General features: G+C 45.9%; 1 protein-coding gene across 2 annotated transcripts in view; it reads right to left on the reverse strand.

Annotated features, from left to right (window-relative positions):
- Positions 1 to 16,029, reverse strand: part of HBP1 (HMG-box transcription factor 1) — a 329,971-nt gene that overhangs the window by 249,098 nt on the left and 64,844 nt on the right. The window lies entirely within an intron of this gene.

Genomic DNA, 16,029 nt, shown 5'->3' on the forward strand with positions numbered 1-16,029 from the left:
TAGTTGAAAGCAGACAGATTGGAGAAGAAGCATACAGTACAGTCCTTGACCGGTTTAATCAAAATGGCATTGCCCAGTGAGTCTGATTGATTCCCTTCTGCTAGAAGTCAAGCTTGTGCGTCTGGTGTTTCAAGTAGTGGTGAGGAGGTCTACATGTGGGAAACCAATCTGTTGAAGAAAGGGTCTTGAAAGCCTCCTCAAATATAAAAGAAGAACCTGCTTATTCGAGTTGCATGTTGATTCTGTTATTCCTGGAAGCTTTATTACATGTTCCTGGCTAACAGCCATGCTCAAATTCTCTGTACCTCCACTGAGAGTGGTATTGATCTGGTGCCTTAGTTGCTATTTAAGCTGTGTATGGTGGTGGTGCTATGCGTGCACTAGGGTTCAACCTGCTGTCAGAAATGGCAGGAAGGCCTTCAGAGAGTGAACTGCCCTGAGCTCCAGAAACCTGATGCGACAGAAGCTCTCGCTTTGAGTCCATAGGTTTTGCACTACTAAATCGCTCAGTTGAGCATCTCAACCTAGCACACTCAACTGTGACTCATTTGGTAATGAGGACAGTGTACAAATGGTATACAGTAGGCTGTTTTTCAAGCATCACCAAAAAGAGAAAGCATCACTACCATTTTGAGTATGCCACCCCCTCCCAAACTGATCTTTACTTGCAACGATTTGCCTTATAGGCACTGTTGTAATGGTTTCATCTCTTGCATTTGGGACGTCAGCAATGCAGGAAGTCATCAACCCTAGAAGCACAGGCACATGGTGAGTTGTTTTATTTGTAATCTTCATGAAAGGTTGACATTTGTCCTGAATGGATGACACGCCGTCCTCTTAAACAAAACAGTTTTTCTTGCTTTGCGATCTCAGGAGTGTTTAGAGTGAGGATGGTGGCGGCTCCCCTTCTCCCTAGATCTCCCTCTGTGCGTTCTTTTCTGGAGTGCACACAGACGCTGCAGAAGAATTACCTTTTCTGGCCAACATTCAATGTTTCTATCTCTGCCCCTACATCTTCTAGTTTCACTCTCAGACAAATCCTCTTGCGTTACGATACTGAACCTGGTCCTCTCTGCAGGGTCACCAACAGATGCTTTGCCTGTTACCCTCCACTTTTTGCTGAGTTGGTCTTAGGGCTCTGCGAACTTTACCACCGCAAACCAGTGCTCGTGCTGGCTCTCTAAAACATGGTTTTAATGACCTATACCCAATAAGCATATTTAATTTACTTAGAAGACAGTATGCCATATACCCAGGGACTATAAATGAAATGCTACCAGTGGGTCTGCAGTACTTTTTGTGCCCCGAATTAAGACTTCAAAACATGTCCCAGGCCTGTCATGGGACATGTCAACCTGGCATTAAAATCCCTTTGCAAATCTTTGAACTCCTCTTATAATGCATGTCACCCCTAAGATAGGCCACTAGGAAGCTTATAGGGCATGTTCTGGCAGTGAAAAAATCCTAAATTTGTTTTTCACTACTCTGAGGCCTATCCCTCCCATAAGATAACATTGCGGATTCCTTGCTATACTGAATAAGCTGCAATTCCTGATTGGGAGCAGGTTGCTACATTGTGTTTAGTACCTTTGGAAATGTAATGATAAACAGTCCCTAATGGTAAAGTTTGATTTTTCATTGCAATTTTCAAAATGCCACTTTTAGAAAGTTGGAAATTTCCTGCCCTTTTTGCCTGCAGCCTTTCTTGGGATACAAGACTGAATGTAGCTGAGAGTTAGGCTTAATGAATTCCAATAGCGGGATTAAGTGTGCCCCACTGGGCCGTCTGCTTGCATAATGGCAGGGCGCAGCGGAGCACTGTCCCACATACCCCTGAATAACTTGTGCTATGCCTTCACACAAAGGGCTTAACAACATTGTACTATCACTGCAGCCAGCTTGGAGCAAGTGCAGGGGAGTCAGAAAAGTCTATGCACTTCAAAAAGCCTTTCCAGAAACTTCTCTCACCTTCTAAGAAGAAGGGCACCAGGATATCAAAATAGGACCTTCAGACCCCACTCTTCAGCTCAATACCGGACCTGCAGAAGGACTCTCAGAAGAATGCCTGCTGCTTGAACCTGCTGTGCACTCTTCCAGGATGCTTCTGTACCTGGAAGGGCAGCTTCGATGGGTGGAGCCTGCCCTGAACCCTCAGAGGCCTGCCCTGCTCTTGAACCCTGCATCTTCACTTGCACCCAGTACTACCATAAGTGACTAAGAACTAGTTTGCTGTCCTCCTGTTCAGAGCGACAGGGATGTAAAAGACTCACATAATCTTGAACCGGGACCCAGACAGAGTCCTTAACCTCATGAACCCTTTGTTGTGGTGCTAAAGGTGCTCAGATGGCCAAAAATCAAAACTGAGAACTTAGACACATTTTGGCCCAAAAGTGCTTTGAGAACCAGGAGGAAACTAGGACCAACCTGCTCACCTATCTGCCCGAGGTGAATCGCTGGTCGGATTAACTTTGTGGCTTCTACCGCCACGTTCTTCTCCACAGTAGCAAATCAGTTTTGGTGGTCCTTAGCCAAAGGGGTATCTGACCTTACTGAACTGTCTTCGTCTACAGCCATCTGCCTCGACCAGCCAGAAATTATTGACTTCCTGCCAGCTACTACGTCAATGTAGAAATCTTCACTGCAGCTTTGTCATCCGATGAATAAATTCTCTCCTCGGACACTTCCTGCAGTCTTGCCCTGCTGACCTTTACCTTCTCAGACACTTTTTCTCAGAATTTCTTCTAAGTCCGAAAGTAAGCACTGACCTGGCCCAATCCACTTCTTGTATTCAAAGTGCACTCCATTGCGGTTGGCCTTAAATTTTGAGTTTAACCAGTTCTCACACAACTAATTGTCTAAAGTAGGAGCTTTGATCTTTCAGGTGCTACTTTTCACTAAAAACTTAAAAAAGTCATAAAGGCCAATATTTTTGTGGCAAATTTATGAAAAACTAATTTATTTTCTCAATTGGTTTTGGAATTTTCTGTATTTTTACATTATTACTGTTTGTTTGGTGCATAAATATATTGCTTCCAAGTTAAGCCTGACTGCTTTTTGTTTCAAGCTACCCTGGGTTAAGCACAGGGTCATTTAGTGACTTTGTGACTCATGATACAAGGGATTGTGGCTGTTGCTTGACCAGGGTTCACACCCCAGTCAAGCAACAAATTAATCTCTCACATCTGGAAATTATCTTTTTGTTGTTTTCTAACAGAATTTCCACTACTTGACAGTGTGCAAAGAGGATTAGGACTACAAATACAGAATGTGGGTCAGAGATGGCCTTCTTACTCTCACAGATGTTGAATTAAGACTTTTAAACCTATGTGAAGCACTTGCCTACATGGGAAGCACACTGCACCATGTAGGGTGTTTGGTTGAAAGTGTGCTTTTCTCCTGTGTGAGAGGTTTTTTCATTTTTTTTTTTTTTACATTTTTATTGGTGTTTTTAACACAACATACACAAACGACTGTGTTGGTTTTACCTCCTCCACCCTTAAAGTGTCCAGTGGGAGCAATGTGTCTTTCCTCAGTGCTTTATAGAAGGTGGATACGGCCTTCCCCTCCCCACCAACAGTGCATACAGCCTGACATCCCGTATGTGTCGGTGGTTCCATCATCCCTTGCTTCCAACAACATTGTATGATGGCTATCCGTGATCTGTGTTTGAGAACAAGCCCTGGGGGGATATTGAGATTGTCCATAAGGGCTTCAAAAGACAATAGCACCCCATTGCTATACAAATTCCCCCATGTGGAGATACTGTACTCTGCAAGTCGCGATATTCCCATTAGGGCCTGGCCTTCTGGGAGTGTAAAGAGCCCAATAATGGGCATTTACGGTGCATAAGGCAAGGCGGTTCTAGTGCACTGTAACCTGCGTAGCCAGCTATTGCACAGTGTTTGCATGTCTGGTTGGCCCATTGGGTGTCACCCTCTGGAGTTCAGTAGAATCCGAAGCAGGTCATTTCCAGAATTCTCTGGTTGATGCCCTACTCTTGTAAATGGTGTCGCTGGGTGCATCTCTCCCGTGCCAGGCACGCCAGACAATAGAGTTCTACATCAGGCGCTGCCATCTCCCCCTCGTCAGTAGGCCGCTAAAGTTCAGTCAAGGCTACTCTGCGTCTGCTTCGTGTATAGTAATTTCGTCCACTTGATAAAGCCCTGTCCTAAACCCATCCGCTCAATCACCTGGTATAAGTAGCCCCCTCTGAGACTCTCAAAGGCTTTTTATATGTCAACCGCTATAAATCACTGCTTTCTGCAAGTCCGGTGCTTGATGTTGAAGGACAGAGATCAAGCGTCAATTGTAATAGCCGTATTATGGTGAGAAATGAATCCTGTCTGATCCGGATGAATCAATCTGGTCATGTAGGGTATAACTACATCTTCATTAGTGGAAGGGGGCAGCGTTCCTGTCTTCAGCGCCTCCAAATAGAGTGCACTAAGTTGAGGAGCTAGGAACTCATTATACACGCTGTGAAATTCTGCAGGGAGTCTGTCTGCCCCCGCACTTTGCCCCTGGCCTTCACCGGTTCGCCAAATTCTAGGGGGGAAATTGTATCTCCCAATGCTAGACGGTCTGCCTCCTCTAACTGGGGTAGTTGAAGCTCCCCCAGGCTCCTTAGCTCAGCGCGAGAGATGTCCTCTGCCGGAGAAGCATATAACAAGGAATAATATGTAAATCTGGTATTTATTTCCCCATGCCTGAATAGCCGGGCCTCCCTTTCATCCTCTATCTCAATCACTAATGAGTGCTGTCGGAGGGGCTGCGAGCCATGCAGAGTAGAGCCTCCAATTTGTCCCCCACTGTATGCATTCGTGTCATGCAGTTTTTATGATCCAAACATCTGTCACTCGATTGCTAAAGCAACCTTTTCATTAGCATCTGTAATTAAGGGGGATATTTCCAGGGCACCTGGTCTCTTCTGTTCCAGTGCTCCAGGGTCTCTCTTTGTTGTCCCCAATTTCCTTTGAGGGTCTTCTTAACTCCCATTACCCCAGTCATGCACCGACCTCTGACTACAATTTTGAAGGCCTCCCATTCTAGTGCGCGAGAGGATGCAGTTCCCTTATCGTGCTCGAAATAAGTCCAAATTGTATCACCAATCGACTGTTGGAAGAAGCCATCTTCTAGTGTTTCCACTCTAAGCCGCCAATCCAGTATTCAAGGGCGCTCCCTGTGCCACGCTAAAGTAAGCAATAAAGGATTATGACCTGAAACCGTGCAGCAAAGGTACTCTGCAGTATGGGCCGTGCTATTGACTTTGGGTGATCCAAAGAAAATGTCCAGTCGGACATGTAGATTATGTAGGCTTGAATAAAAGGAGTAATCTCGTTCTCTGGGATGCAAATGTCTCCAAGAGTCTGGTGTTGTTGCCAGTCTGTCAATGCCTTTGCCGATCGGTGTGTAAGGGAACGCAGCAGCAGGGGGTGCGATCTATCAAGTTGTGTTAGAGACACAATTGAAGTCTCCTCTGATAATAGTTGCCTGTGTGACTTGTGTATACAACGCCAAAAAGGAGCACTGTTCCTGCTTAGGTGCGTAAAAAACCCCTATCATGATGTCTCTGCCCTCTAACCTTCCAAAGATCAAAACTTAGTGGCCCTCTTGATCTATTATTTCATTTGTTTTTTTAAAGGGGACCCCAGGCCGAATCCATAGGACGACTCCTCTGGAAGTCTTTACTAACGCACACTGGTGTATCAATAGATGTGGTTGAGCAGATACGACCTTGGTGTTTGAACATGTGAATAACAAAACAAGTAAACATCCCAGCTCCCTTTCCCCAGGACCGGCATCTCAACCATCCCTTTCCAAACTTTCAATAATGTTTCCAACTTTTCAAATAAAGGGGTCAGTGCAAGAAATCAGGAGCAGACTCCACCGAGCATGCTCTCTGCCATCTGATGTTCCCGGGTAGTTCTGTCCCCAGCTGTTGTGTGGGGTGACCTCGCACAGAGCTTAGTGTTCTGCTGATTGATTGATTGATTGATTGATGTGGCAGCCCACCCCATTCACAATGAAAGACCCTTCATGGTCTTCCACCCCAGAGTTTCGGTAAGGACTCCTTCGGACCAATGGCCTAGCCTGTAGTTTTGAGCAGTTCCGGGTCCCTGTCCATTAAGGGACACTGCTATGTCCACTGCCTCCTGCATTTCCAGCAGCGACTGTGTGCGTGGCGGTGCTGCAGATGTGGTCAGTCAAATGGGTTTCTTTCGCAGTCTCTCACGTGGGTCTTGGTGACTTCTTGTTGTCTTCGCCAGAGCTGGGAAAGACAAATTCAGCCATTCCCACACCTGTTGTGAGGAGGTGAAGAAAAAAAAAAAATAATAATACTTCGTTGTTGGTAACGATTCGTAGTTTGGCTGGGAACAGCATAGCATACAAGCTTCAGTTACTTTTGCCAGTATATGGAGTGTCTCCCACGGCTCCTCACTCCAGGCCGGTGGTGCTGCTGCACCGCCCGTCCTCACTCAGCTAGTATCTAGCACAGGCTGAACTATCGATGGATAGAGGAGGGCTTGCAGCACCGTTCAGCTGTTCGCCAGCTCTCCTGTCTCCATTCCTAGGCTCCCCCTACCATCTCAGGTAGCTCCTTCCTTCGTCCATGGTCCGTCCTAGGTTCTGCTTTTTGTGGGTTTTTTTTTGGGGGGGGGGGGGGGGGGGGGGGGGGGGATCATCACTTTTAGACAGTCGCCGATCTTCAATCAGCCGCTCAGCTCCCTCCCCTCATGGGTGTGCCAGGCAGCCACGCATCTTAAGTTTCGCACCCAGACTCCTTCACCGCTCTAGGTATCTTCCACTATGTTTTTTTTTCCTGCCTGCCATTTTGTGCTGCCGTTGCAGGCCGCGCAGGCTTCTAAGGACAGCTCCAGCCAACGGGACTGCGTCGACCGAGTGTTTCTGCACTGAGCACCGGCTTTCCGGGCTGGGTTTGGATCGTCCGGGGATTCAGGATACCAGCTAATGTCCGGAGGCCACCAGGAGCTTCGCTCTGAGCGTGCTACTCCATCAGCCTCAATCCACGCCCCTCCATGTGGGAGGATTTTTCATGATGTGCATGAGGACCACTGAGGTGTGGTTATCACGTTAAAGGATGCAGCGAAGTGTGATGGATGAAGAAGTGTGAGGGATAGGCGTTCACTTTATGGTTTTCAGTAAGCTGGCAGCTTTCAGCAGCTCTGCAGGTCCATTTTTAATATTACTTATGTACATAGTCCTACGTTGGTGATCTCATCGGTTATTCTATGGTGATGAGTGGTTTATTGCTGGGGACTGGCATAGTTTTGGGTGATGGCTATGAACCTTAGCAGTTTTGTCTTATGTGAGTGCAAGACTGTCAAACAGTAAAAGGAATTAATAAGCAGCCTGTATGAACTACAATCAACTGACTGCTAAGTGCTAAGGTATTAGTTTTAATGTGGGTTATACACTATATTGTAATTGCATTATACAGCACTTACTACACCTGTCAAGGCACTGTTGTGCTTTTACGCTGTGCACACGACTCCAGGACCAGGGTTAGTGATTTTTGGCAGTTATTATTAGTTACTGGGGTTAGTCCACAGGAACCATTTAATTACTTTACTCCAGTCAATGCAGTTGATTACATTAGTAGAAATTAAGTGTGATCGTTAGTGGGAGAGGAGGATATGGGAATTTCATGTATTATTTGACGGTATTAATAGAGGAGCTATAGAAGATTAAGTATTGTTAGGGTAAATGGTGTGATTTATAATAAAGAGTTTGTGATCTCTGAAATAAGGATTGGGCAATTTTCAGAGGCGATATAGTAAGAATTGTGGCAAACATTCATGTGATTTACAGTAGGCTGTACTGTGAGAACAGAGGTATGCAGAGGATGACAAGGATGAGTCATTTGAAAGAAAAAGGAGAGTTGAGAATTGGAACTTTGAAGTCAGTCCATTTTCATGTAAGGTTTTTAGGAATATGGTGATACTTTGAGACAGCAAGCAAACCTGCATTAACAATTATCACTGCACACCATTCCACACATACACACAATCACATCTGAGTAAATAGTATTAAAATAAAGCTGGTTTCCTTTTCCCATAAAATCCAACAGAACAAAATCACAAACTAGGAATGCTGTTCTTTAAAGAGATGAACATCCTCGTATCCTCAGATGATCAGGTTAAGATGAAGGTGACCAGTCTTTTAGTGGATGTACAGTAATGCTTCTCAGGCCAGGTAGCACTGGTGCAGTGTCTAATCTGGAGCACCACCAACATAGGCAAATGCAGTGTGAGATCCTGCATTTGGCTATCATTCAGCCTTCTTGTAACAGTAATCAGACATACAGAGGAACTCCTCTGCTTAGTAACGTCCTTACCGGAGCAATAGAATCTGCAGTCTCACTCTTCACACTTCACACTTCCTGAGCACTGCTGGTTTGGCAAATGGGAAGAATAAATAATAAGAAGCCACTAGCTAATGAGGGACTTGAAGAATTTCCAATGGGAGCCCGGTCTCCATTTCTTCCCACCCCAGTGTCTGGTCTCCATTATTCAGCCACAGGAATGCAGGCAAGTGTTGCATTTCCACTTCGCCTCAAAGGAGGGAAATCGGAGGCAGGACATCAGCCCCACCCCCTACAAAGCTATAAACAAACAAGTTACTTACCTCTGGTAATGCCTTTTCTGATAGAGACTCTAACTGCAGATTCCTCATCTTAGAATATTTCCCAGACATCAGACTGTATTTGGAAAATCTTGAGCAGTACCTCTGTGCACATGAAGGTGCCATTGAGCAGCTAAGCGTTGAATTGATCTATGTCAGAAGTGAAATGTGCAGTGGCTATGCAGGCACCACCCTACTGTGCTACATCAGTTTCTTTCGTGACTATTTCTGCTCCAAAAACGTGGAGATTTGACTACATGATGAGTAACCAGTATTCAGAATCTAACAGGAGCTTTTTGGGTTAAAAGCCATTTCGCAGATCGAGAAGGATGGGAGTATAGAGGTGGTATCTGCAGTTAGATAGAGGTTACTAAAAAAAGGTAAGTAACTTCTTCTTCTGAGGAAGACTTAACCGCATGTTCCTCATCTTAGAATAGATATCCATAAAATTCTTCCTCAGAGGTGGTTCTACAAACAGGTCATCAAGATTTCCTAGTTTGAGCGAAATGGGCAAAATGGCTGTCTCACCAAACCCGACTGTCCAAGCAGTAATGTTTCATAATCATGTGAAGTGACGCCCATGTAGCAGCTTAACAGATGTCCAGGACAGGCAATCTGCGTGCTAAAGCAGTAGCAGCAGCCTTAGCCCTGTGGAATGGCACTGCAAGCCCTCAGAAGGCTGCTTCTTAACTACTACATAGTTGCTATTGAAGAAAAGCACAATCCATTGAGAGAGGATTCTCTTCTGCACAGCCCTGCCTTTTGACACTCATATGAATCAAACAGCTGACCATTCACCCTGTAGTCTTTCGCATGAACAATGTAATAAGGCAAGGCTCTTTTCAAACCCAGACGGCAGAGCCTTTCCTTTTCCTTAAAAGGATAAGGTGGGGCAAACAAATGCCAGCAACATGATGTTTTGGCAGAATAGGAATAGAGTCAACACGTCATAAGGAGGCACGAGTCAGAAGAACCAGTTTATTTGGGTAGACGCTAGTGTACGGAGGGTTACCTGAAAGAGCTTAAAGTTCACTGACCTTCCTGGCCGATGTAATGGCCACTAAAAAGATAATCTTGAGAATCAGAAGTCTCAGATGTCAGACGTGTGGTGGCTCGAATTGAAAGCCCATAAGAAACATCAGGAACAAATTAGTATAAAGGGGTAAAAGGGAACAAATGTTGCAAGCCCCTAAGGAAACATTCCACAACAAGTGACAAAACAGTAAGGGCTGATCTGGCCGCTGCACAAAAGCGGAGATGACTTTAACAGTGACCAAGGCCTTACCAGGCTAACAACAATGCAAACAACACCACCACCATCAACAAAGAGGCAGGAAAATAATCAACATATTCTTAAGAACTCCAAGCCACAAATGTGTCCCAACGGTAGACATATACAGTTTTTATTGAGGGACACCTGGCTGCCAAGATGACATCACAAAAAAATCTCAGAAGGAATATTAAAGACATTCTTCTGTCGCCGCTAAATCTCCACTCATGAAGGTGGCATGTGTGCAGTTTCGAGTTCAGGACTCTGCCCCGCTGCTGTGACAAGAGATCCTTCCGAAAGGGCAGCCTGATCGGATGACAGATGCTCATGCACAGAAGTTTGGGCTATCAAACTTTTGTTGGGCAGTCCACAGCCACTTAGCAGACCTGGGCCTGGTCAGTCCTAATAGTTGTGAGAACCCAGGTTAGAAGCAGTATCAGCAGAAAAGAGTACAGGAGTCCCAGGTTCCAGCCAACGTGGAACGTGTCTCCCAGCAAATGCCACTTGGAAAACTCCAAAGCAAAGAAGTGCTGATACTGCATATTCTCACCTGTGGCAAACAGATCGAACCAAGATTTTTCTCATACTTCTCTGGCTGTAGATGCCAACTGTAATCTGCACAGCATTGATGTCTTAGTTAGTCTGCCCTACACTGCATGCCGAGATCCCACCTGGCACAGGGTGGGACTGGGTCCACAACCTCACTCAGCTTATTGTAATATCACATGAAAGTTGTGTTGTCCGTGAACACCTGAACCAGCTCTCCTTGATGTATGGAAGGAAAGCCTTCAATGTTAAGCAGACAGCCTACAGCTCCCGAAGACTGATATGAAGTCGAGATTCCACTGGAGACCTGAGTCCTCTGATCTTCGCCTTCCCCCAGGTGGCCACCCAAGCCCAGAAGCGATGCAAGCTTGAACTGTGGAAGGGAGAGGGGTCTGCCATTGATATAATCATGATCAGTCAACCACCAGTGCAAATCTTTTGCAGTTTCCTCTCAAATCTGGACCAGATAAGATAGATTCTGTTGCTGTGCCCACTTGGACTTCATATCCCACTGCAGAGCCCACCTATTCCATCAAGGTTCTTCGCCCACAGGATACAAGCCATCAGACACAGTAGCCTCAGAGTCAGTCTCACCGAAATCCAAGACTGAGGTTAATACATTGGGATCACACCCCGAATGTCCTGAACACTTGGTTCCAGAGGGCAGGCGTGGGACTGCACAGTGTCCAGAGTGGCTTCGATGAAAGGGAAAGGGAGTGTGTGAGAGGGAGTCAGGTGTGACTTCAGCATGTTGATAGTGAACACCAACAAGAGCTTAAAAATTGCCATAGTATGGAGGTGGGCAACGACTGCCTGGGGTGAGCCCGCCTTCAACATTCAGTCATCGAAGTAGGGAAAGACTGGGAACCCTGGCCTCCCCACGGATGTGATGCAACCACTGTCATCACTTTCAGGAACACCAAGGAGCACTTCTGAGGCCATAGGGGAACACACCAAACTGGAAAGGAACCTGACCTATCATGAACAGTAGTAAACCTTCGGCACCTGAAGGACAGGAATGTGAAAATACAGGTCCTGGAGGTCACATGCTACCACAGAGTCCTTGGGGTCCAGCGCAAACAGAACATCAGCCAAGGTGAGCAGCTTGAATTCTCTTTTCGTAGGAAGGCATCAAGAGGGCAAAGATCTAGGATAGGAAGGATATATCAGACCCTTTTCTGGCACCAGAAAATAGCAAGAATAACAACCATGCCCTACTTCTAATACCGACACCCTGTTGATGGCTCCTTTGGCCATAAGAGAATTTGTGCATCCAATGGAGCAAGAAGAGATGGACTTATGCCAGCTGTTCTGAGGACGTGGCAAGTTAGGCATTGTGAGGATAGTGGCCAATGGAATGGCATAAACCTGCTGTACAATATGGAGCATCCAGTTGTCAGAGATCACTACTTGCCATTAGGGCAGTTGGTGCCTTATCCTTTCCACACTACCGTGGTACATTCATTCACTTATCTCCCAAAGTTAAGAGTGTTAAATACCATGACAACTAGGTATGATGGGCCTGGTAACTTTTTGGATTGTATAATGTACACAGCTATGGACATGTATGAACAAGGGGATATAGAAGTCAACTACTATACACAGGGGGTCCTTGTGTCACAAATATTGCATTTGCTGAGGGTTGTGCTCAGGCTGCTCTACGCCAGACTATGCTTTACAAATCTCCCATATGCAAAAGATTCAAAGCTCAGTTTCCACTGTACAAAGCAGACCGTGGTGCAACGAAACTTGAGGGGGCCCCCTGCAAAAGTACACGGAGGTAGCCGACCCTCCCCACCCCACTACTTATTACTTTTGCTGAGGGGTTTCCATGGAGTTCAGGGCCTTATGTTATGCCACTGAAAGAGTATTACTGTTGTGCTTGCCATTTCAAACATAGTAAGCACAGCAGCAGTTTGCAGCCAGTATGAAGATAATATTGAGGAAACGCTTCTTTCGAAATGAGCAGAATTCCCCAAAACAGTTCGCTAAATTAACCTTAATGGCAAGCAACTAAGTTTGCTTCAGTTGGGAAAAGGAGAGCAGTGCAGGCCAAATTTCACTGGAGTGCAGATGTGATTGTAATGAAGACTCTTATAAATGATACATTTTGAAGGACTATCTTGTATCTTCGAATGTTCTGGTAACATTTTCATTTAATGTCCTCACATGTTAGGCATCCAGTAACAAGGATACTGAGGAGCACATTTTAATTGCCTCTCTCAATACATTCACATTGGTCTAATACATTTTTGAAATTGGTTTTGAGCATCAAGGACCACTGCAGCTACTTCCACCCCAAACCTGCACATTCCTCCAATTAGTTTTTGCCCAAATTCCTGCAGTGAAGGCAGGATCCCTGTTCGGCTCCTGCACAAGCTCTTCCCAGATCATACAGCACCCTGCACCCCGCCACTCACTCTGCAGCTCAGCTTGCCCCCTCTTTCACCAGACCATCTACCCAGCGGCGCAAAAGCCAGACCAGCAGCATACCTTCTTTTGATCCTCCTACAGATTTGCTGCGACCCTCTAGGACCAACCAGCCATGGCTTTACCCTGGGAACTCATGTGCATTGACCAACATGTCTAGCATGGACAAAACTGTTCCACTCACCTGAATAGATTTTGGGGTCGAATCAAAAAAGGTATATGTGGAAGTGCATGGTGAAGTTAAATAAACAATAAATAACTACTCAGTCACAACATGTCCCCCAAGGCTCTCTTCAGTGGATACTGGACGGCACAAAGGTGTGGACAGTGCACATTCTCTTGAGTGTCAAAGAGGTCCACCTAAGAGGCATTTTACTGGGCAAAGTTATTCTGGATTATCTGTGGGTGAAGACATGACTCGTCAGTAAAATGAAGCGCGGTTATTCATGTTGGCTCTGGTATTCAGAGGGCCTGTCAAATTGTTAGCAACCAGCCAGATCCAATAAGCATACGCCCAATTCCAGAGTCTTGGCTCTCTGTCAGAGAATATGAGACACCAGACTGATTGTTGGCAAACCAGATCGTGGCGGTGTTGTCTGTCAAGAGCTGGATGGACCAGCTGCAAACGGTGGGCAGAAAGACCTTCAGGGTCATGCAAATCGCCTGCAGCTTGGGTAGGCTGATGTGAAGGGCCTGCTCCTCTGGAGTCCAAAGGTCAGATATCCAGTTTTTTCAGACTTGCATCCCATCCCTAGGGTGATGCATCCTTCACATACTTAACAAGTAGAATGGAGAAAGCCAGCAGACATAGTAGATGAAGAACCATCAGAACTGGATCTTGAGCTCCCTACTGAACATCTGAATCAGATCCTAAACACCATGGTCCCCGTGGGAGAAAGAAAGGCACTAAAAGATGTTGCGATCAGTACTGGCACCTTAACCAGGAGATAGTGATAAGGATCTGGATGACACATGGGCACAGTGCTGGAAAAGCAAAAGGTGAACAGCAGGGATTTGTCACTGGTGCAGCAAGTCTGCCTTGAGCAGCCAATTGTGAAGGTACAGGAAACACCACAGTCTCTGAAATGCACAGATGCAGCACAACCTTGGTAATCACCTTAATGAAGGCTCAAGGTGCTGATGTCAACCCAAACAAAAGTACATTAACCGGTAATGGGAAGAACCTACTACGAATAAGAAGTATCTTCTGTGGGTCTGCTACATCAGCATGGGAAAGCAGGGCTCCAGGGAAAATCCAGTCTTTTGCTTCCACTGCGAAATTTACCCAAACCAGGAACATCACCCTGAACATTTCTTTGCAACGGCAGAAAGAAGTTCAAGATACCGAGATCTAGGTTCAGACTTACACTGCTGTCATTCCTGGGAACTAGGATGTACTGAGAATGGCATCCATGCTCAATATTCTGCTCTGGGAGCACCTGCACTGCTCCTTTCAGCAACAAGACCGCCACCTCAGGAGTATCTGAACATTATTCTCCGACAAAAGGGGCTCAGGGGGGAGAGTGCTAGGAAGGTGTCTGTTGGAATAAAATGGGTATCCTCTTTCTATGATTTGTGAAAGCCAGTGGTCTCCAGGCCTGCAGAAGGAAGACACCCTCTCCCTTCAAATGGCCGCATGTGCTTCTGTAAGAAGCTAAAGCAGCTTTCCAGACAGTGCAAGAGAGGAAGAGAAAAGTTGCCAGACTTAGCAACCTTTTAGTTTGCCTCTGCCTCTATTGCCTCTGCAGCAGAAATTGGTTCTGCAAATGGGTCAGCTGGCAGGCCTGACCAAAAATAAACCCTTTGGAGAAGCCACACAACTTCTGATATTGCCTTAATCTTGAACTGAAGAATGAAACCCCAAAGACAGTGCGGACGCTCTCCCTGCCTTGAACTTTTCTAGAGTAGCCAGTCTCCAAATAGGCATGTACAATCGACAGGCATATCTATTGGAGTCCCTGCACATGACCAGGGAACAGAGTCAAATATAGCCATGCATGCCTCCTTGGGGTTAGAGAAGCACCCATGACTCTGGCAAAAGAGTCCAGTCTCAAAGACTGTCCTTTTGATCTGCCTGGAAGCATCCTGGTAGTCATTCACCACCTTCACAAAGTGAGATGCATTGGTAAGTTTGGTACTAACATGGCAGCCATGCCCCATAGAGTGGGCATATCTGGCAAGCCAGCAAGCGGCATTCATTGCCCGGAGGGCTTACTGACCCACCAAGAACACTTTCTTTCCTGTTGCTTCCAACTTCTTGGATTCCTTACCTGGCAGGGCCATAGGTAAAGAACCCAGATCTTGTTTTTTACACAAGGCCTGCGCCATCAAACTTATTTGTGAAGAGGGACACTGAGAAAGGCTGGCTCTCCTGGGGCTGGCATATATCTCCATGCAATCCTTCACTTAGGTAGGTGAGCTTGTCCCAATACAGTGTAATGGGATTGGGTAGTGTCCCGTTACAGGGTAGTATTGTTCGGAGGCCGAGTGTGGAGCACTGCAAGATTCGACCTTGAGTCTGACTCTTTTTATTATCTGTCTGGCAACTGGTGGACCTTGTGGAATCATTTGGTTTCACTCTACTGTTATACTCTGATGACACCACGTTGGTATTTTATCTTTCTCTTTACCATGGCAGTTTATCAGAGTGTCTTAGAACCTTCCTCTCTGCTGTTTCCAACTGGAAGGGGATAGTGGTAGGAAACCAGCCTGTTTACTCGTCCCCTGTCTGGTAGCCGGATGATCATGGCTCTTCCCCTCTCTGAAGCCTGCCGTAAAAGATTACTGGATTTAGATGGACAGTGATATGGCCACAGACTTCAAAATTAAAAGGCTGGCACACTGTGTTTTTGGCCTTCAGCACAGCATACAAAATATCCTCTGGCAGTACATACTAAGACTGTAGGCCATGCAACTATCATCTCTCCACCTGGATAACAGGAACGTCCTTTACCTGGAGGATGCACAGTCCTCCATCAAATGACTGCATGCTATCCAAAATGCTGCAGAGTTGTTGTTCCATATACTGAAGGGCGAACAAGTTTAATCTCAGTTGCCTCTTCTTTACTGGCTCCCCATGTAGAAGTGGATCAAATTCAAAACTTTATGCTTTGCATATAGGATCTTTTCGGAATCTGGTT

The sequence above is a fragment of the Pleurodeles waltl genome, chromosome 4_1 (assembly GCF_031143425.1).
Source record: "Pleurodeles waltl isolate 20211129_DDA chromosome 4_1, aPleWal1.hap1.20221129, whole genome shotgun sequence".
Lineage (NCBI taxonomy): Eukaryota > Metazoa > Chordata > Amphibia > Caudata > Salamandridae > Pleurodeles > Pleurodeles waltl.